The following is a 17,623-nucleotide window of genomic DNA, read 5'->3' as shown; positions in this document are numbered from 1 at the left end:
AAAGAAACTCAAGGTTCTTTCCTCAAGGGTGCTTGAATGAGCTGTCTTTCTGTTACACTGACCACATTCTTTAAATTGTGGACCAGAACAGATAAAGAAAATGTGCGCCTTCTACTTGATGAAAAGAGGTGTGGAGAGCTGCGACATGGCTTTTCTCTTTCAGAAAACTCATTCTTCTGACTTTGTAGCTCAAACCGCTTGCAATTCTGTAGCAAGTTTACAAGGGAAAATAAAAACAAAGATTTTGCCACCCTTACCTTGTAAAGTAAGAGAACGGATGCCTTCTAAAAGAAAAAAAAAGTCTTTGCTGTCATCTAGCGAAAGCCCCAGTGGCCTAATGGATAAGGCACTGGCCTCCTCAGCCAGGGATTGTGGGTTCGAGTCCCATCTGGGGTGTTTGAGATCTTGCTTGACTCTTTCACGTCACATCTAAATCAAGGCTTTAGAATAAAACCTTTAGGAGTTCCCTTTCCTGTTGCCTTAATTAATATGCGTGCCTTCTCCTAGTAGAACTCAGATTAGTTCAGCAGCATGCTATCAACTGAATGGAAACTTCTGCAAGATGGCTACAAGTCCTCTTGTCCAAAACCAAATCTCCTGCAATGTTTCTGCCAAACAATATGTTCAACTCCCCACAAAGGAAACGCTGCTTTTATTAGGAAAGAGCTTTGCATTTTCTCCGACATTCTCCAGACATCCCATTGTGGCATGCAAATCCGGTGGCCTAAAATCTTCAAGCAAAAAAGCCACCCTGACAAGTATCGTTGGTAAGCTTAATTTGCAGGAAGGCATTTTATGTCCTTTTTGTGCCAGTTTCAGAAATGTTTTTCCTGATGTATCAACATGTATACGAATAGCAATCAGAATCGCTCCTTAGAGGTGTGCTTCCTTTGCTTCATATGACATGGTGTTGTTGCATTTGTTGAGATTCACACTGATAGCCACTGCTTTGGGACACATTCAGAAGTCTTCTTGCCGCAAGCAGTCAGAAATAGAATCTGACGTGGATCGGCAGATTTTCTGAAAAATAGAGCATCAAAATGCTCAACACAGTTGCTGGATAGTGGCATTTCAAATGTATTAACAACTCTTGTGTTTTATCTGGGTTTACCCACAAACAGACCTTGATCCAAAGGTACTTGGTATTACCTGCCACTTCTTGCTTTACAGTGGATATTTAGTAACTTTTCAAACATGCATGAATATATCCCTAACACGTCACGATAGCAGTTGCAATATCATTTTTTCTTTCAAAAAAGTTCTACTTTTATTTTTAAAATACTGTCCTTGAGCTCCAGTCAAGTGGATTTGGCGGTGTTTTTTTTTTTCTAGGAGTACTTATATGCTACCATTTCTTGCTATGAGAGAAAAAATATTCTCTTTTGTCTGGGATAAGCACGATTTTAGGTTTCGGATCACTTGAAGGCCTATTTGAAACCAAGGAGACATGGGTGATGGATTTCCGTGATGGCTTCTGTGCTCCAGTGGCGCAATCGGTCAGCGCGCGGTACTTATATGGCAGTATCTGTTGAGCAATGCCGAGGTTGTGAGTTCGAGCCTCACCTGGAGCATGCAGTTTCTTGCTTTTTGCCTTTATTCATGGAAAATGTAATCTGCACTTGCACCCTATGGCCTGACAACTTTACAACAGGGCAATAAGCGCCCAAAGAAACTCAAGGTTCTTTCCTCAAGGGTGCTTGAATGAGCTGTCTTTCTGTTACACTGACCACATTCTTTAAATTGTGGACCAGAACAGATAAAGAAAATGTGCGCCTTCTACTTGATGAAAAGAGGTGTGGAGAGCTGCGACATGGCTTTTCTCTTTCAGAAAACTCATTCTTCTGACTTTGTAGCTCAAACCGCTTGCAATTCTGTAGCAAGTTTACAAGGGAAAATAAAAACAAAGATTTTGCCACCCTTACCTTGTAAAGTAAGAGAACGGATGCCTTCTAAAAGAAAAAAAAAGTCTTTGCTGTCATCTAGCGAAAGCCCCAGTGGCCTAATGGATAAGGCACTGGCCTCCTAAGCCAGGGATTGTGGGTTCGAGTCCCATCTGGGGTGTTTGAGATCTTGCTTGACTCTTTCAAGTCACATCTAAAGCAAGGCTTTAGAATAAAACCTTTAGGACTTCCCTTTCCTGTTGCCTTAATTAATATGCGTGCCTTCTCCTAGTAGAACTCAGATTAGTTCAGCAGCATGCTATCAACTGAATGGAAACTTCTGCAAGATGGCTACAAGTCCTCTTGTCCAAAACCAAATCTCCTGCAATGTTTCTGCCAAACAATATGTTCAACTCCCCACAAAGGAAACGCTGCTTTTATTAGGAAAGAGCTTTGCATTTTCTCCGACATTCTCCAGACATCCCATTGTGGCATGCAAATCCGGTGGCCTAAAATCTTCAAGCAAAAAAGCCACCCTGACAAGTATCGTTGGTAAGCTTAATTTGCAGGAAGGCATTTTATGTCCTTTTTGTGCCAGTTTCAGAAATGTTTTTCCTGATGTATCAACATGTATACGAATAGCAATCAGAATCGCTCCTTAGAGGTGTGCTTCCTTTGCTTCATATGACATGGTGTTGTTGCATTTGTTGAGATTCACACTGATAGCCACTGCTTTGGGACACATTCAGAAGTCTTCTTGCCGCAAGCAGTCAGAAATAGAATCTGACGTGGATCGGCAGATTTTCTGAAAAATAGAGCATCAAAATGCTCAACACAGTTGCTGGATAGTGGCATTTCAAATGTATTAACAACTCTTGTGTTTTATCTGGGTTTACCCACAAACAGACCTTGATCCAAAGGTACTTGGTATTACCTGCCACTTCTTGCTTTACAGTGGATATTTAGTAACTTTTCAAACATGCATGAATATATCCCTAACACGTCACGATAGCAGTTGCAATATCATTTTTTCTTTCAAAAAAGTTCTACTTTTAGTTTTAAAATACTGTCCTTGAGCTCCAGTCAAGTGGATTTGGCGGTGTTTTTTTTTTTCTAGGAGTACTTATATGCTACCATTTCTTGCTATGAGAGAAAAAATATTCTCTTTTGTCTGGGATAAGCACGATTTTAGGTTTCGGATCACTTGAAGGCCTATTTGAAACCAAGGAGACATGGGTGATGGATTTCCGTGATGGCTTCTGTGCTCCAGTGGCGCAATCGGTCAGCGCGCGGTACTTATATGGCAGTATCTGTTGAGCAATGCCGAGGTTGTGAGTTCGAGCCTCACCTGGAGCATGCAGTTTCTTGCTTTTTGCCTTTATTCATGGAAAATGTAATCTGCACTTGCACCCTATGGCCTGACAACTTTACAACAGGGCAATAAGCGCCCAAAGAAACTCAAGGTTCTTTCCTCAAGGGTGCTTGAATGAGCTGTCTTTCTGTTACACTGACCACATTCTTTAAATTGTGGACCAGAACAGATAAAGAAAATGTGCGCCTTCTACTTGATGAAAAGAGGTGTGGAGAGCTGCGACATGGCTTTTCTCTTTCAGAAAACTCATTCTTCTGACTTTGTAGCTCAAAGCGCTTGCAATTCTGTAGCAAGTTTACAAGGGAAAATAAAAACAAAGATTTTGCCACCCTTACCTTGTAAAGTAAGAGAACGGATGCCTTCTAAAAGAAAAAAAAAGTCTTTGCTGTCATCTAGCGAAAGCCCCAGTGGCCTAATGGATAAGGCACTGGCCTCCTAAGCCAGGGATTGTGGGTTCGAGTCCCATCTGGGGTGTTTGAGATCTTGCTTGACTCTTTCAAGTCACATCTAAAGCAAGGCTTTAGAATAAAACCTTTAGGACTTCCCTTTCCTGTTGCCTTAATTAATATGCGTGCCTTCTCCTAGTAGAACTCAGATTAGTTCAGCAGCATGCTATCAACTGAATGGAAACTTCTGCAAGATGGCTACAAGTCCTCTTGTCCAAAACCAAATCTCCTGCAATGTTTCTGCCAAACAATATGTTCAACTCCCCACAAAGGAAACGCTGCTTTTATTAGGAAAGAGCTTTGCATTTTCTCCGACATTCTCCAGACATCCCATTGTGGCATGCAAATCCGGTGGCCTAAAATCTTCAAGCAAAAAAGCCACCCTGACAAGTATCGTTGGTAAGCTTAATTTGCAGGAAGGCATTTTATGTCCTTTTTGTGCCAGTTTCAGAAATGTTTTTCCTGATGTATCAACATGTATACGAATAGCAATCAGAATCGCTCCTTAGAGGTGTGCTTCCTTTGCTTCATATGACATGGTGTTGTTGCATTTGTTGAGATTCACACTGATAGCCACTGCTTTGGGACACATTCAGAAGTCTTCTTGCCGCAAGCAGTCAGAAATAGAATCTGACGTGGATCGGCAGATTTTCTGAAAAATAGAGCATCAAAATGCTCAACACAGTTGCTGGATAGTGGCATTTCAAATGTATTAACAACTCTTGTGTTTTATCTGGGTTTACCCACAAACAGACCTTGATCCAAAGGTACTTGGTATTACCTGCCACTTCTTGCTTTACAGTGGATATTTAGTAACTTTTCAAACATGCATGAATATATCCCTAACACGTCACGATAGCAGTTGCAATATCATTTTTTCTTTCAAAAAAGTTCTACTTTTATTTTTAAAATACTGTCCTTGAGCTCCAGTCAAGTGGATTTGGCGGTGTTTTTTTTTTTCTAGGAGTACTTATATGCTACCATTTCTTGCTATGAGAGAAAAAATATTCTCTTTTGTCTGGGATAAGCACGATTTTAGGTTTCGGATCACTTGAAGGCCTATTTGAAACCAAGGAGACATGGGTGATGGATTTCCGTGATGGCTTCTGTGCTCCAGTGGCGCAATCGGTCAGCGCGCGGTACTTATATGGCAGTATCTGTTGAGCAATGCCGAGGTTGTGAGTTCGAGCCTCACCTGGAGCATGCAGTTTCTTGCTTTTTGCCTTTATTCATGGAAAATGTAATCTGCACTTGCACCCTATGGCCTGACAACTTTACAACAGGGCAATAAGCGCCCAAAGAAACTCAAGGTTCTTTCCTCAAGGGTGCTTGAATGAGCTGTCTTTCTGTTACACTGACCACATTCTTTAAATTGTGGACCAGAACAGATAAAGAAAATGTGCGCCTTCTACTTGATGAAAAGAGGTGTGGAGAGCTGCGACATGGCTTTTCTCTTTCAGAAAACTCATTCTTCTGACTTTGTAGCTCAAACCGCTTGCAATTCTGTAGCAAGTTTACAAGGGAAAATAAAAACAAAGATTTTGCCACCCTTACCTTGTAAAGTAAGAGAACGGATGCCTTCTAAAAGAAAAAAAAAGTCTTTGCTGTCATCTAGCGAAAGCCCCAGTGGCCTAATGGATAAGGCACTGGCCTCCTAAGCCAGGGATTGTGGGTTCGAGTCCCATCTGGGGTGTTTGAGATCTTGCTTGACTCTTTCAAGTCACATCTAAAGCAAGGCTTTAGAATAAAACCTTTAGGACTTCCCTTTCCTGTTGCCTTAATTAATATGCGTGCCTTCTCCTAGTAGAACTCAGATTAGTTCAGCAGCATGCTATCAACTGAATGGAAACTTCTGCAAGATGGCTACAAGTCCTCTTGTCCAAAACCAAATCTCCTGCAATGTTTCTGCCAAACAATATGTTCAACTCCCCACAAAGGAAACGCTGCTTTTATTAGGAAAGAGCTTTGCATTTTCTCCGACATTCTCCAGACATCCCATTGTGGCATGCAAATCTGGTGGCCTAAAATCTTCAAGCAAAAAAGCCACCCTGACAAGTATCGTTGGTAAGCTTAATTTGCAGGAAGGCATTTTATGTCCTTTTTGTGCCAGTTTCAGAAATGTTTTTCCTGATGTATCAACATGTATACGAATAGCAATCAGAATCGCTCCTTAGAGGTGTGCTTCCTTTGCTTCATATGACATGGTGTTGTTGCATTTGTTGAGATTCACACTGATAGCCACTGCTTTGGGACACATTCAGAAGTCTTCTTGCCGCAAGCAGTCAGAAATAGAATCTGACGTGGATCGGCAGATTTTCTGAAAAATAGAGCATCAAAATGCTCAACACAGTTGCTGGATAGTGGCATTTCAAATGTATTAACAACTCTTGTGTTTTATCTGGGTTTACCCACAAACAGACCTTGATCCAAAGGTACTTGGTATTACCTGCCACTTCTTGCTTTACAGTGGATATTTAGTAACTTTTCAAACATGCATGAATATATCCCTAACACGTCACGATAGCAGTTGCAATATCATTTTTTCTTTCAAAAAAGTTCTACTTTTAGTTTTAAAATACTGTCCTTGAGCTCCAGTCAAGTGGATTTGGCGGTGTTTTTTTTTTTCTAGGAGTACTTATATGCTACCATTTCTTGCTATGAGAGAAAAAATATTCTCTTTTGTCTGGGATAAGCACGATTTTAGGTTTCGGATCACTTGAAGGCCTATTTGAAACCAAGGAGACATGGGTGATGGATTTCCGTGATGGCTTCTGTGCTCCAGTGGCGCAATCGGTCAGCGCGCGGTACTTATATGGCAGTATCTGTTGAGCAATGCCGAGGTTGTGAGTTCGAGCCTCACCTGGAGCATGCAGTTTCTTGCTTTTTGCCTTTATTCATGGAAAATGTAATCTGCACTTGCACCCTATGGCCTGACAACTTTACAACAGGGCAATAAGCGCCCAAAGAAACTCAAGGTTCTTTCCTCAAGGGTGCTTGAATGAGCTGTCTTTCTGTTACACTGACCACATTCTTTAAATTGTGGACCAGAACAGATAAAGAAAATGTGCGCCTTCTACTTGATGAAAAGAGGTGTGGAGAGCTGCGACATGGCTTTTCTCTTTCAGAAAACTCATTCTTCTGACTTTGTAGCTCAAACCGCTTGCAATTCTGTAGCAAGTTTACAAGGGAAAATAAAAACAAAGATTTTGCCACCCTTACCTTGTAAAGTAAGAGAACGGATGCCTTCTAAAAGAAAAAAAAAGTCTTTGCTGTCATCTAGCGAAAGCCCCAGTGGCCTAATGGATAAGGCACTGGCCTCCTAAGCCAGGGATTGTGGGTTCGAGTCCCATCTGGGGTGTTTGAGATCTTGCTTGACTCTTTCACGTCACATCTAAATCAAGGCTTTAGAATAAAACCTTTAGGACTTCCCTTTCCTGTTGCCTTAATTAATATGCGTGCCTTCTCCTAGTAGAACTCAGATTAGTTCAGCAGCATGCTATCAACTGAATGGAAACTTCTGCAAGATGGCTACAAGTCCTCTTGTCCAAAACCAAATCTCCTGCAATGTTTCTGCCAAACAATATGTTCAACTCCCCACAAAGGAAACGCTGCTTTTATTAGGAAAGAGCTTTGCATTTTCTCCGACATTCTCCAGACATCCCATTGTGGCATGCAAATCCGGTGGCCTAAAATCTTCAAGCAAAAAACCCACCCTGACAAGTATCGTTGGTAAGCTTAATTTGCAGGAAGGCATTTTATGTCCTTTTTGTGCCAGTTTCAGAAATGTTTTTCCTGATGTATCAACATGTATACGAATAGCAATCAGAATCGCTCCTTAGAGGTGTGCTTCCTTTGCTTCATATGACATGGTGTTGTTGCATTTGTTGAGATTCACACTGATAGCCACTGCTTTGGGACACATTCAGAAGTCTTCTTGCCGCAAGCAGTCAGAAATAGAATCTGACGTGGATCGGCAGATTTTCTGAAAAATAGAGCATCAAAATGCTCAACACAGTTGCTGGATAGTGGCATTTCAAATGTATTAACAACTCTTGTGTTTTATCTGGGTTTACCCACAAACGGACCTTGATCCAAAGGTACTTGGTATTACCTGCCACTTCTTGCTTTACAGTGGATATTTAGTAACTTTTCAAACATGCATGAATATATCCCTAACACGTCACGATAGCAGTTGCAATATCATTTTTTCTTTCAAAAAAGTTCTACTTTTATTTTTAAAATACTGTCCTTGAGCTCCAGTCAAGTGGATTTGGCGGTGTTTTTTTTTTCTAGGAGTACTTATATGCTACCATTTCTTTCTATGAGAGAAAAAATATTCTCTTTTGTCTGGGATAAGCACGATTTTAGGTTTCGGATCACTTGAAGGCCTATTTGAAACCAAGGAGACATGGGTGATGGATTTCCGTGATGGCTTCTGTGCTCCAGTGGCGCAATCGGTCAGCGCGCGGTACTTATATGGCAGTATCTGTTGAGCAATGCCGAGGTTGTGAGTTCGAGCCTCACCTGGAGCATGCAGTTTCTTGCTTTTTGCCTTTATTCATGGAAAATGTAATCTGCACTTGCACCCTATGGCCTGACAACTTTACAACAGGGCAATAAGCGCCCAAAGAAACTCAAGGTTCTTTCCTCAAGGGTGCTTGAATGAGCTGTCTTTCTGTTACACTGACCACATTCTTTAAATTGTGGACCAGAACAGATAAAGAAAATGTGCGCCTTCTACTTGATGAAAAGAGGTGTGGAGAGCTGCGACATGGCTTTTCTCTTTCAGAAAACTCATTCTTCTGACTTTGTAGCTCAAACCGCTTGCAATTCTGTAGCAAGTTTACAAGGGAAAATAAAAACAAAGATTTTGCCACCCTTACCTTGTAAAGTAAGAGAACGGATGCCTTCTGAAAGAAAAAAAAAGTCTTTGCTGTCATCTAGCGAAAGCCCCAGTGGCCTAATGGATAAGGCACTGGCCTCCTAAGCCAGGGATTGTGGGTTCGAGTCCCATCTGGGGTGTTTGAGATCTTGCTTGACTCTTTCAAGTCACATCTAAAGCAAGGCTTTAGAATAAAACCTTTAGGACTTCCCTTTCCTGTTGCCTTAATTAATATGCGTGCCTTCTCCTAGTAGAACTCAGATTAGTTCAGCAGCATGCTATCAACTGAATGGAAACTTCTGCAAGATGGCTACAAGTCCTCTTGTCCAAAACCAAATCTCCTGCAATGTTTCTGCCAAACAATATGTTCAACTCCCCACAAAGGAAACGCTGCTTTTATTAGGAAAGAGCTTTGCATTTTCTCCGACATTCTCCAGACATCCCATTGTGGCATGCAAATCCGGTGGCCTAAAATCTTCAAGCAAAAAAGCCACCCTGACAAGTATCGTTGGTAAGCTTAATTTGCAGGAAGGCATTTTATGTCCTTTTTGTGCCAGTTTCAGAAATGTTTTTCCTGATGTATCAACATGTATACGAATAGCAATCAGAATCGCTCCTTAGAGGTGTGCTTCCTTTGCTTCATATGACATGGTGTTGTTGCATTTGTTGAGATTCACACTGATAGCCACTGCTTTGGGACACATTCAGAAGTCTTCTTGCCGCAAGCAGTCAGAAATAGAATCTGACGTGGATCGGCAGATTTTCTGAAAAATAGAGCATCAAAATGCTCAACACAGTTGCTGGATAGTGGCATTTCAAATGTATTAACAACTCTTGTGTTTTATCTGGGTTTACCCACAAACAGACCTTGATCCAAAGGTACTTGGTATTACCTGCCACTTCTTGCTTTACAGTGGATATTTAGTAACTTTTCAAACATGCATGAATATATCCCTAACACGTCACGATAGCAGTTGCAATATCATTTTTTCTTTCAAAAAAGTTCTACTTTTATTTTTAAAATACTGTCCTTGAGCTCCAGTCAAGTGGATTTGGCGGTGTTTTTTTTTTTCTAGGAGTACTTATATGCTACCATTTCTTGCTATGAGAGAAAAAATATTCTCTTTTGTCTGGGATAAGCACGATTTTAGGTTTCGGATCACTTGAAGGCCTATTTGAAACCAAGGAGACATGGGTGATGGATTTCCGTGATGGCTTCTGTGCTCCAGTGGCGCAATCGGTCAGCGCGCGGTACTTATATGGCAGTATCTGTTGAGCAATGCCGAGGTTGTGAGTTCGAGCCTCACCTGGAGCATGCAGTTTCTTGCTTTTTGCCTTTATTCATGGAAAATGTAATCTGCACTTGCACCCTATGGCCTGACAACTTTACAACAGGGCAATAAGCGCCCAAAGAAACTCAAGGTTCTTTCCTCAAGGGTGCTTGAATGAGCTGTCTTTCTGTTACACTGACCACATTCTTTAAATTGTGGACCAGAACAGATAAAGAAAATGTGCGCCTTCTACTTGATGAAAAGAGGTGTGGAGAGCTGCGACATGGCTTTTCTCTTTCAGAAAACTCATTCTTCTGACTTTGTAGCTCAAACCGCTTGCAATTCTGTAGCAAGTTTACAAGGGAAAATAAAAACAAAGATTTTGCCACCCTTACCTTGTAAAGTAAGAGAACGGATGCCTTCTAAAAGAAAAAAAAAGTCTTTGCTGTCATCTAGCGAAAGCCCCAGTGGCCTAATGGATAAGGCACTGGCCTCCTAAGCCAGGGATTGTGGGTTCGAGTCCCATCTGGGGTGTTTGAGATCTTGCTTGACTCTTTCAAGTCACATCTAAAGCAAGGCTTTAGAATAAAACCTTTAGGACTTCCCTTTCCTGTTGCCTTAATTAATATGCGTGCCTTCTCCTAGTAGAACTCAGATTAGTTCAGCAGCATGCTATCAACTGAATGGAAACTTCTGCAAGATGGCTACAAGTCCTCTTGTCCAAAACCAAATCTCCTGCAATGTTTCTGCCAAACAATATGTTCAACTCCCCACAAAGGAAACGCTGCTTTTATTAGGAAAGAGCTTTGCATTTTCTCCGACATTCTCCAGACATCCCATTGTGGCATGCAAATCTGGTGGCCTAAAATCTTCAAGCAAAAAAGCCACCCTGACAAGTATCGTTGGTAAGCTTAATTTGCAGGAAGGCATTTTATGTCCTTTTTGTGCCAGTTTCAGAAATGTTTTTCCTGATGTATCAACATGTATACGAATAGCAATCAGAATCGCTCCTTAGAGGTGTGCTTCCTTTGCTTCATATGACATGGTGTTGTTGCATTTGTTGAGATTCACACTGATAGCCACTGCTTTGGGACACATTCAGAAGTCTTCTTGCCGCAAGCAGTCAGAAATAGAATCTGACGTGGATCGGCAGATTTTCTGAAAAATAGAGCATCAAAATGCTCAACACAGTTGCTGGATAGTGGCATTTCAAATGTATTAACAACTCTTGTGTTTTATCTGGGTTTACCCACAAACAGACCTTGATCCAAAGGTACTTGGTATTACCTGCCACTTCTTGCTTTACAGTGGATATTTAGTAACTTTTCAAACATGCATGAATATATCCCTAACACGTCACGATAGCAGTTGCAATATCATTTTTTCTTTCAAAAAAGTTCTACTTTTAGTTTTAAAATACTGTCCTTGAGCTCCAGTCAAGTGGATTTGGCGGTGTTTTTTTTTTTCTAGGAGTACTTATATGCTACCATTTCTTGCTATGAGAGAAAAAATATTCTCTTTTGTCTGGGATAAGCACGATTTTAGGTTTCGGATCACTTGAAGGCCTATTTGAAACCAAGGAGACATGGGTGATGGATTTCCGTGATGGCTTCTGTGCTCCAGTGGCGCAATCGGTCAGCGCGCGGTACTTATATGGCAGTATCTGTTGAGCAATGCCGAGGTTGTGAGTTCGAGCCTCACCTGGAGCATGCAGTTTCTTGCTTTTTGCCTTTATTCATGGAAAATGTAATCTGCACTTGCACCCTATGGCCTGACAACTTTACAACAGGGCAATAAGCGCCCAAAGAAACTCAAGGTTCTTTCCTCAAGGGTGCTTGAATGAGCTGTCTTTCTGTTACACTGACCACATTCTTTAAATTGTGGACCAGAACAGATAAAGAAAATGTGCGCCTTCTACTTGATGAAAAGAGGTGTGGAGAGCTGCGACATGGCTTTTCTCTTTCAGAAAACTCATTCTTCTGACTTTGTAGCTCAAACCGCTTGCAATTCTGTAGCAAGTTTACAAGGGAAAATAAAAACAAAGATTTTGCCACCCTTACCTTGTAAAGTAAGAGAACGGATGCCTTCTAAAAGAAAAAAAAAGTCTTTGCTGTAATCTAGCGAAAGCCCCAGTGGCCTAATGGATAAGGCACTGGCCTCCTAAGCCAGGGATTGTGGGTTCGAGTCCCATCTGGGGTGTTTGAGATCTTGCTTGACTCTTTCAAGTCACATCTAAAGCAAGGCTTTAGAATAAAACCTTTAGGAGTTCCCTTTCCTGTTGCCTTAATTAATATGCGTGCCTTCTCCTAGTAGAACTCAGATTAGTTCAGCAGCATGCTATCAACTGAATGGAAACTTCTGCAAGATGGCTACAAGTCCTCTTGTCCAAAACCAAATCTCCTGCAATGTTTCTGCCAAACAATATGTTCAACTCCCCACAAAGGAAACGCTGCTTTTATTAGGAAAGAGCTTTGCATTTTCTCCGACATTCTCCAGACATCCCATTGTGGCATGCAAATCCGGTGGCCTAAAATCTTCAAGCAAAAAAGCCACCCTGACAAGTATCGTTGGTAAGCTTAATTTGCAGGAAGGCATTTTATGTCCTTTTTGTGCCAGTTTCAGAAATGTTTTTCCTGATGTATCAACATGTATACGAATAGCAATCAGAATCGCTCCTTAGAGGTGTGCTTCCTTTGCTTCATATGACATGGTGTTGTTGCATTTGTTGAGATTCACACTGATAGCCACTGCTTTGGGACACATTCAGAAGTCTTCTTGCCGCAAGCAGTCAGAAATAGAATCTGACGTGGATCGGCAGATTTTCTGAAAAATAGAGCATCAAAATGCTCAACACAGTTGCTGGATAGTGGCATTTCAAATGTATTAACAACTCTTGTGTTTTATCTGGGTTTACCCACAAACAGACCTTGATCCAAAGGTACTTGGTATTACCTGCCACTTCTTGCTTTACAGTGGATATTTAGTAACTTTTCAAACATGCATGAATATATCCCTAACACGTCACGATAGCATTTGCAATATCATTTTTTCTTTCAAAAAAGTTCTACTTTTATTTTTAAAATACTGTCCTTGAGCTCCAGTCAAGTGGATTTGGCGGTGTTTTTTTTTTCTAGGAGTACTTATATGCTACCATTTCTTGCTATGAGAGAAAAAATATTCTCTTTTGTCTGGGATAAGCACGATTTTAGGTTTCGGATCACTTGAAGGCCTATTTGAAACCAAGGAGACATGGGTGATGGATTTCCGTGATGGCTTCTGTGCTCCAGTGGCGCAATCGGTCAGCGCGCGGTACTTATATGGCAGTATCTGTTGAGCAATGCCGAGGTTGTGAGTTCGAGCCTCACCTGGAGCATGCAGTTTCTTGCTTTTTGCCTTTATTCATGGAAAATGTAATCTGCACTTGCACCCTATGGCCTGACAACTTTACAACAGGGCAATAAGCGCCCAAAGAAACTCAAGGTTCTTTCCTCAAGGGTGCTTGAATGAGCTGTCTTTCTGTTACACTGACCACATTCTTTAAATTGTGGACCAGAACAGATAAAGAAAATGTGCGCCTTCTACTTGATGAAAAGAGGTGTGGAGAGCTGCGACATGGCTTTTCTCTTTCAGAAAACTCATTCTTCTGACTTTGTAGCTCAAAGCGCTTGCAATTCTGTAGCAAGTTTACAAGGGAAAATAAAAACAAAGATTTTGCCACCCTTACCTTGTAAAGTAAGAGAACGGATGCCTTCTAAAAGAAAAAAAAAGTCTTTGTTGTCATCTAGCGAAAGCCCCAGTGGCCTAATAGATAAGGCACTGGCCTCCTAAGCCAGGGATTGTGGGTTCGAGTCCCATCTGGGGTGTTTGAGATCTTGCTTGACTCTTTCAAGTCACATCTAAAGCAAGGCTTTAGAATAAAACCTTTAGGACTTCCCTTTCCTGTTGCCTTAATTAATATGCGTGCCTTCTCCTAGTAGAACTCAGATTAGTTCAGCAGCATGCTTTCAACTGAATGGAAACTTCTGCAAGATGGCTACAAGTCCTCTTGTCCAAAACCAAATCTCCTGCAATGTTTCTGCCAAACAATATGTTCAACTCCCCACAAAGGAAACGCTGCTTTTATTAGGAAAGAGCTTTGCATTTTCTCCGACATTCTCCAGACATCCCATTGTGGCATGCAAATCCGGTGGCCTAAAATCTTCAAGCAAAAAAGCCACCCTGACAAGTATCGTTGGTAAGCTTAATTTGCAGGAAGGCATTTTATGTCCTTTTTGTGCCAGTTTCAGAAATGTTTTTCCTGATGTATCAACATGTATACGAATAGCAATCAGAATCGCTCCTTAGAGGTGTGCTTCCTTTGCTTCATATGACATGGTGTTGTTGCATTTGTTGAGATTCACACTGATAGCCACTGCTTTGGGACACATTCAGAAGTCTTCTTGCCGCAAGCAGTCAGAAATAGAATCTGACGTGGATCGGCAGATTTTCTGAAAAATAGAGCATCAAAATGCTCAACACAGTTGCTGGATAGTGGCATTTCAAATGTATTAACAACTCTTGTGTTTTATCTGGGTTTACCCACAAACGGACCTTGATCCAAAGGTACTTGGTATTACCTGCCACTTCTTGCTTTACAGTGGATATTTAGTAACTTTTCAAACATGCATGAATATATCCCTAACACGTCACGATAGCAGTTGCAATATCATTTTTTCTTTCAAAAAAGTTCTACTTTTATTTTTAAAATACTGTCCTTGAGCTCCAGTCAAGTGGATTTGGCGGTGTTTTTTTTTTTCTAGGAGTACTTATATGCTACCATTTCTTGCTATGAGAGAAAAAATATTCTCTTTTGTCTGGGATAAGCACGATTTTAGGTTTCGGATCACTTGAAGGCCTATTTGAAACCAAGGAGACATGGGTGATGGATTTCCGTGATGGCTTCTGTGCTCCAGTGGCGCAATCGGTCAGCGCGCGGTACTTATATGGCAGTATCTGTTGAGCAATGCCGAGGTTGTGAGTTCGAGCCTCACCTGGAGCATGCAGTTTCTTGCTTTTTGCCTTTATTCATGGAAAATGTAATCTGCACTTGCACCCTATGGCCTGACAACTTTACAACAGGGCAATAAGCGCCCAAAGAAACTCAAGGTTCTTTCCTCAAGGGTGCTTGAATGAGCTGTCTTTCTGTTACACTGACCACATTCTTTAAATTGTGGACCAGAACAGATAAAGAAAATGTGCGCCTTCTACTTGATGAAAAGAGGTGTGGAGAGCTGCGACATGGCTTTTCTCTTTCAGAAAACTCATTCTTCTGACTTTGTAGCTCAAACCGCTTGCAATTCTGTAGCAAGTTTACAAGGGAAAATAAAAACAAAGATTTTGCCACCCTTACCTTGTAAAGTAAGAGAACGGATGCCTTCTAAAAGAAAAAAAAAGTCTTTGCTGTCATCTAGCGAAAGCCCCAGTGGCCTAATGGATAAGGCACTGGCCTCCTAAGCCAGGGATTGTGGGTTCGAGTCCCATCTGGGGTGTTTGAGATCTTGCTTGACTCTTTCAAGTCACATCTAAAGCAAGGCTTTAGAATAAAACCTTTAGGACTTCCCTTTCCTGTTGCCTTAATTAATATGCGTGCCTTCTCCTAGTAGAACTCAGATTAGTTCAGCAGCATGCTATCAACTGAATGGAAACTTCTGCAAGATGGCTACAAGTCCTCTTGTCCAAAACCAAATCTCCTGCAATGTTTCTGCCAAACAATATGTTCAACTCCCCACAAAGGAAACGCTGCTTTTATTAGGAAAGAGCTTTGCATTTTCTCCGACATTCTCCAGACATCCCATTGTGGCATGCAAATCCGGTGGCCTAAAATCTTCAAGCAAAAAAGCCACCCTGACAAGTATCGTTGGTAAGCTTAATTTGCAGGAAGGCATTTTATGTCCTTTTTGTGCCAGTTTCAGAAATGTTTTTCCTGATGTATCAACATGTATACGAATAGCAATCAGAATCGCTCCTTAGAGGTGTGCTTCCTTTGCTTCATATGACATGGTGTTGTTGCATTTGTTGAGATTCACACTGATAGCCACTGCTTTGGGACACATTCAGAAGTCTTCTTGCCGCAAGCAGTCAGAAATAGAATCTGACGTGGATCGGCAGATTTTCTGAAAAATAGAGCATCAAAATGCTCAACACAGTTGCTGGATAGTGGCATTTCAAATGTATTAACAACTCTTGTGTTTTATCTGGGTTTACCCACAAACGGACCTTGATCCAAAGGTACTTGGTATTACCTGCCACTTCTTGCTTTACAGTGGATATTTAGTAACTTTTCAAACATGCATGAATATATCCCTAACACGTCACGATAGCAGTTGCAATATCATTTTTTCTTTCAAAAAAGTTCTACTTTTATTTTTAAAATACTGTCCTTGAGCTCCAGTCAAGTGGATTTGGCGGTGTTTTTTTTTTTCTAGGAGTACTTATATGCTACCATTTCTTGCTATGAGAGAAAAAATATTCTCTTTTGTCTGGGATAAGCACGATTTTAGGTTTCGGATCACTTGAAGGCCTATTTGAAACCAAGGAGACATGGGTGATGGATTTCCGTGATGGCTTCTGTGCTCCAGTGGCGCAATCGGTCAGCGCGCGGTACTTATATGGCAGTATCTGTTGAGCAATGCCGAGGTTGTGAGTTCGAGCCTCACCTGGAGCATGCAGTTTCTTGCTTTTTGCCTTTATTCATGGAAAATGTAATCTGCACTTGCACCCTATGGCCTGACAACTTTACAACAGGGCAATAAGCGCCCAAAGAAACTCAAGGTTCTTTCCTCAAGGGTGCTTGAATGAGCTGTCTTTCTGTTACACTGACCACATTCTTTAAATTGTGGACCAGAACAGATAAAGAAAATGTGCGCCTTCTACTTGATGAAAAGAGGTGTGGAGAGCTGCGACATGGCTTTTCTCTTTCAGAAAACTCATTCTTCTGACTTTGTAGCTCAAACCGCTTGCAATTCTGTAGCAAGTTTACAAGGGAAAATAAAAACAAAGATTTTGCCACCCTTACCTTGTAAAGTAAGAGAACGGATGCCTTCTGAAAGAAAAAAAAAGTCTTTGCTGTCATCTAGCGAAAGCCCCAGTGGCCTAATGGATAAGGCACTGGCCTCCTAAGCCAGGGATTGTGGGTTCGAGTCCCATCTGGGGTGTTTGAGATCTTGCTTGACTCTTTCAAGTCACATCTAAAGCAAGGCTTTAGAATAAAACCTTTAGGACTTCCCTTTCCTGTTGCCTTAATTAATATGCGTGCCTTCTCCTAGTAGAACTCAGATTAGTTCAGCAGCATGCTATCAACTGAATGGAAACTTCTGCAAGATGGCTACAAGTCCTCTTGTCCAAAACCAAATCTCCTGCAATGTTTCTGCCAAACAATATGTTCAACTCCCCACAAAGGAAACGCTGCTTTTATTAGGAAAGAGCTTTGCATTTTCTCCGACATTCTCCAGACATCCCATTGTGGCATGCAAATCCGGTGGCCTAAAATCTTCAAGCAAAAAAGCCACCCTGACAAGTATCGTTGGTAAGCTTAATTTGCAGGAAGGCATTTTATGTCCTTTTTGTGCCAGTTTCAGAAATGTTTTTCCTGATGTATCAACATGTATACGAATAGCAATCAGAATCGCTCCTTAGAGGTGTGCTTCCTTTGCTTCATATGACATGGTGTTGTTGCATTTGTTGAGATTCACACTGATAGCCACTGCTTTGGGACACATTCAGAAGTCTTCTTG

The 17,623-nt window shown here is 41.3% G+C and overlaps 21 non-coding genes across 21 annotated transcripts; all 21 read left to right on the top strand.

Annotated features, from left to right (window-relative positions):
• Window positions 1-323: 323 nt before the first annotated feature.
• TRNAR-CCU (transfer RNA arginine (anticodon CCU)) lies at window positions 324-396 on the top strand. The gene has a single exon. It is a non-coding gene; the product is annotated as a tRNA-Arg (tRNA).
• Window positions 397-1,478: 1,082 nt separating this feature from the next.
• TRNAI-UAU (transfer RNA isoleucine (anticodon UAU)) lies at window positions 1,479-1,571 on the top strand. The gene is given in 2 exon segments: window positions 1,479-1,516; window positions 1,536-1,571. It is a non-coding gene; the product is annotated as a tRNA-Ile (tRNA).
• Window positions 1,572-1,988: 417 nt separating this feature from the next.
• On the top strand, window positions 1,989-2,061 carry TRNAR-CCU (transfer RNA arginine (anticodon CCU)). The gene has a single exon. It is a non-coding gene; the product is annotated as a tRNA-Arg (tRNA).
• A 1,082-nt stretch (window positions 2,062-3,143) lies between these two features.
• TRNAI-UAU (transfer RNA isoleucine (anticodon UAU)) lies at window positions 3,144-3,236 on the top strand. Its single transcript is given in 2 exon segments — window positions 3,144-3,181; window positions 3,201-3,236. It is a non-coding gene; the product is annotated as a tRNA-Ile (tRNA).
• Window positions 3,237-3,653: 417 nt separating this feature from the next.
• TRNAR-CCU (transfer RNA arginine (anticodon CCU)) lies at window positions 3,654-3,726 on the top strand. The gene has a single exon. It is a non-coding gene; the product is annotated as a tRNA-Arg (tRNA).
• A 1,082-nt stretch (window positions 3,727-4,808) lies between these two features.
• Window positions 4,809-4,901, top strand: TRNAI-UAU (transfer RNA isoleucine (anticodon UAU)). Its single transcript is given in 2 exon segments — window positions 4,809-4,846; window positions 4,866-4,901. It is a non-coding gene; the product is annotated as a tRNA-Ile (tRNA).
• Window positions 4,902-5,318: 417 nt separating this feature from the next.
• On the top strand, window positions 5,319-5,391 carry TRNAR-CCU (transfer RNA arginine (anticodon CCU)). Its single transcript has one exon. It is a non-coding gene; the product is annotated as a tRNA-Arg (tRNA).
• Window positions 5,392-6,473: 1,082 nt separating this feature from the next.
• On the top strand, window positions 6,474-6,566 carry TRNAI-UAU (transfer RNA isoleucine (anticodon UAU)). Its single transcript is given in 2 exon segments — window positions 6,474-6,511; window positions 6,531-6,566. It is a non-coding gene; the product is annotated as a tRNA-Ile (tRNA).
• A 417-nt stretch (window positions 6,567-6,983) lies between these two features.
• Window positions 6,984-7,056, top strand: TRNAR-CCU (transfer RNA arginine (anticodon CCU)). Its single transcript has one exon. It is a non-coding gene; the product is annotated as a tRNA-Arg (tRNA).
• A 1,081-nt stretch (window positions 7,057-8,137) lies between these two features.
• Window positions 8,138-8,230, top strand: TRNAI-UAU (transfer RNA isoleucine (anticodon UAU)). The gene is given in 2 exon segments: window positions 8,138-8,175; window positions 8,195-8,230. It is a non-coding gene; the product is annotated as a tRNA-Ile (tRNA).
• A 417-nt stretch (window positions 8,231-8,647) lies between these two features.
• TRNAR-CCU (transfer RNA arginine (anticodon CCU)) lies at window positions 8,648-8,720 on the top strand. The gene has a single exon. It is a non-coding gene; the product is annotated as a tRNA-Arg (tRNA).
• A 1,082-nt stretch (window positions 8,721-9,802) lies between these two features.
• TRNAI-UAU (transfer RNA isoleucine (anticodon UAU)) lies at window positions 9,803-9,895 on the top strand. Its single transcript is given in 2 exon segments — window positions 9,803-9,840; window positions 9,860-9,895. It is a non-coding gene; the product is annotated as a tRNA-Ile (tRNA).
• A 417-nt stretch (window positions 9,896-10,312) lies between these two features.
• On the top strand, window positions 10,313-10,385 carry TRNAR-CCU (transfer RNA arginine (anticodon CCU)). The gene has a single exon. It is a non-coding gene; the product is annotated as a tRNA-Arg (tRNA).
• A 1,082-nt stretch (window positions 10,386-11,467) lies between these two features.
• On the top strand, window positions 11,468-11,560 carry TRNAI-UAU (transfer RNA isoleucine (anticodon UAU)). The gene is given in 2 exon segments: window positions 11,468-11,505; window positions 11,525-11,560. It is a non-coding gene; the product is annotated as a tRNA-Ile (tRNA).
• Window positions 11,561-11,977: 417 nt separating this feature from the next.
• On the top strand, window positions 11,978-12,050 carry TRNAR-CCU (transfer RNA arginine (anticodon CCU)). The gene has a single exon. It is a non-coding gene; the product is annotated as a tRNA-Arg (tRNA).
• Window positions 12,051-13,131: 1,081 nt separating this feature from the next.
• TRNAI-UAU (transfer RNA isoleucine (anticodon UAU)) lies at window positions 13,132-13,224 on the top strand. Its single transcript is given in 2 exon segments — window positions 13,132-13,169; window positions 13,189-13,224. It is a non-coding gene; the product is annotated as a tRNA-Ile (tRNA).
• A 417-nt stretch (window positions 13,225-13,641) lies between these two features.
• Window positions 13,642-13,714, top strand: TRNAR-CCU (transfer RNA arginine (anticodon CCU)). Its single transcript has one exon. It is a non-coding gene; the product is annotated as a tRNA-Arg (tRNA).
• Window positions 13,715-14,796: 1,082 nt separating this feature from the next.
• On the top strand, window positions 14,797-14,889 carry TRNAI-UAU (transfer RNA isoleucine (anticodon UAU)). Its single transcript is given in 2 exon segments — window positions 14,797-14,834; window positions 14,854-14,889. It is a non-coding gene; the product is annotated as a tRNA-Ile (tRNA).
• A 417-nt stretch (window positions 14,890-15,306) lies between these two features.
• On the top strand, window positions 15,307-15,379 carry TRNAR-CCU (transfer RNA arginine (anticodon CCU)). Its single transcript has one exon. It is a non-coding gene; the product is annotated as a tRNA-Arg (tRNA).
• A 1,082-nt stretch (window positions 15,380-16,461) lies between these two features.
• TRNAI-UAU (transfer RNA isoleucine (anticodon UAU)) lies at window positions 16,462-16,554 on the top strand. Its single transcript is given in 2 exon segments — window positions 16,462-16,499; window positions 16,519-16,554. It is a non-coding gene; the product is annotated as a tRNA-Ile (tRNA).
• A 417-nt stretch (window positions 16,555-16,971) lies between these two features.
• TRNAR-CCU (transfer RNA arginine (anticodon CCU)) lies at window positions 16,972-17,044 on the top strand. Its single transcript has one exon. It is a non-coding gene; the product is annotated as a tRNA-Arg (tRNA).
• Window positions 17,045-17,623: the final 579 nt, after the last annotated feature.

Source organism: Lithobates pipiens, unplaced genomic scaffold (genome assembly GCF_037356315.1).
Source record: "Lithobates pipiens isolate NorthernLeopardFrog02 unplaced genomic scaffold, aLitPip1_a1.2 Scaffold_8, whole genome shotgun sequence".
Classification (NCBI taxonomy): Eukaryota; Metazoa; Chordata; class Amphibia; order Anura; family Ranidae; genus Lithobates; species Lithobates pipiens.
This window is presented reverse-complemented; position numbering and strand designations above follow the sequence as displayed.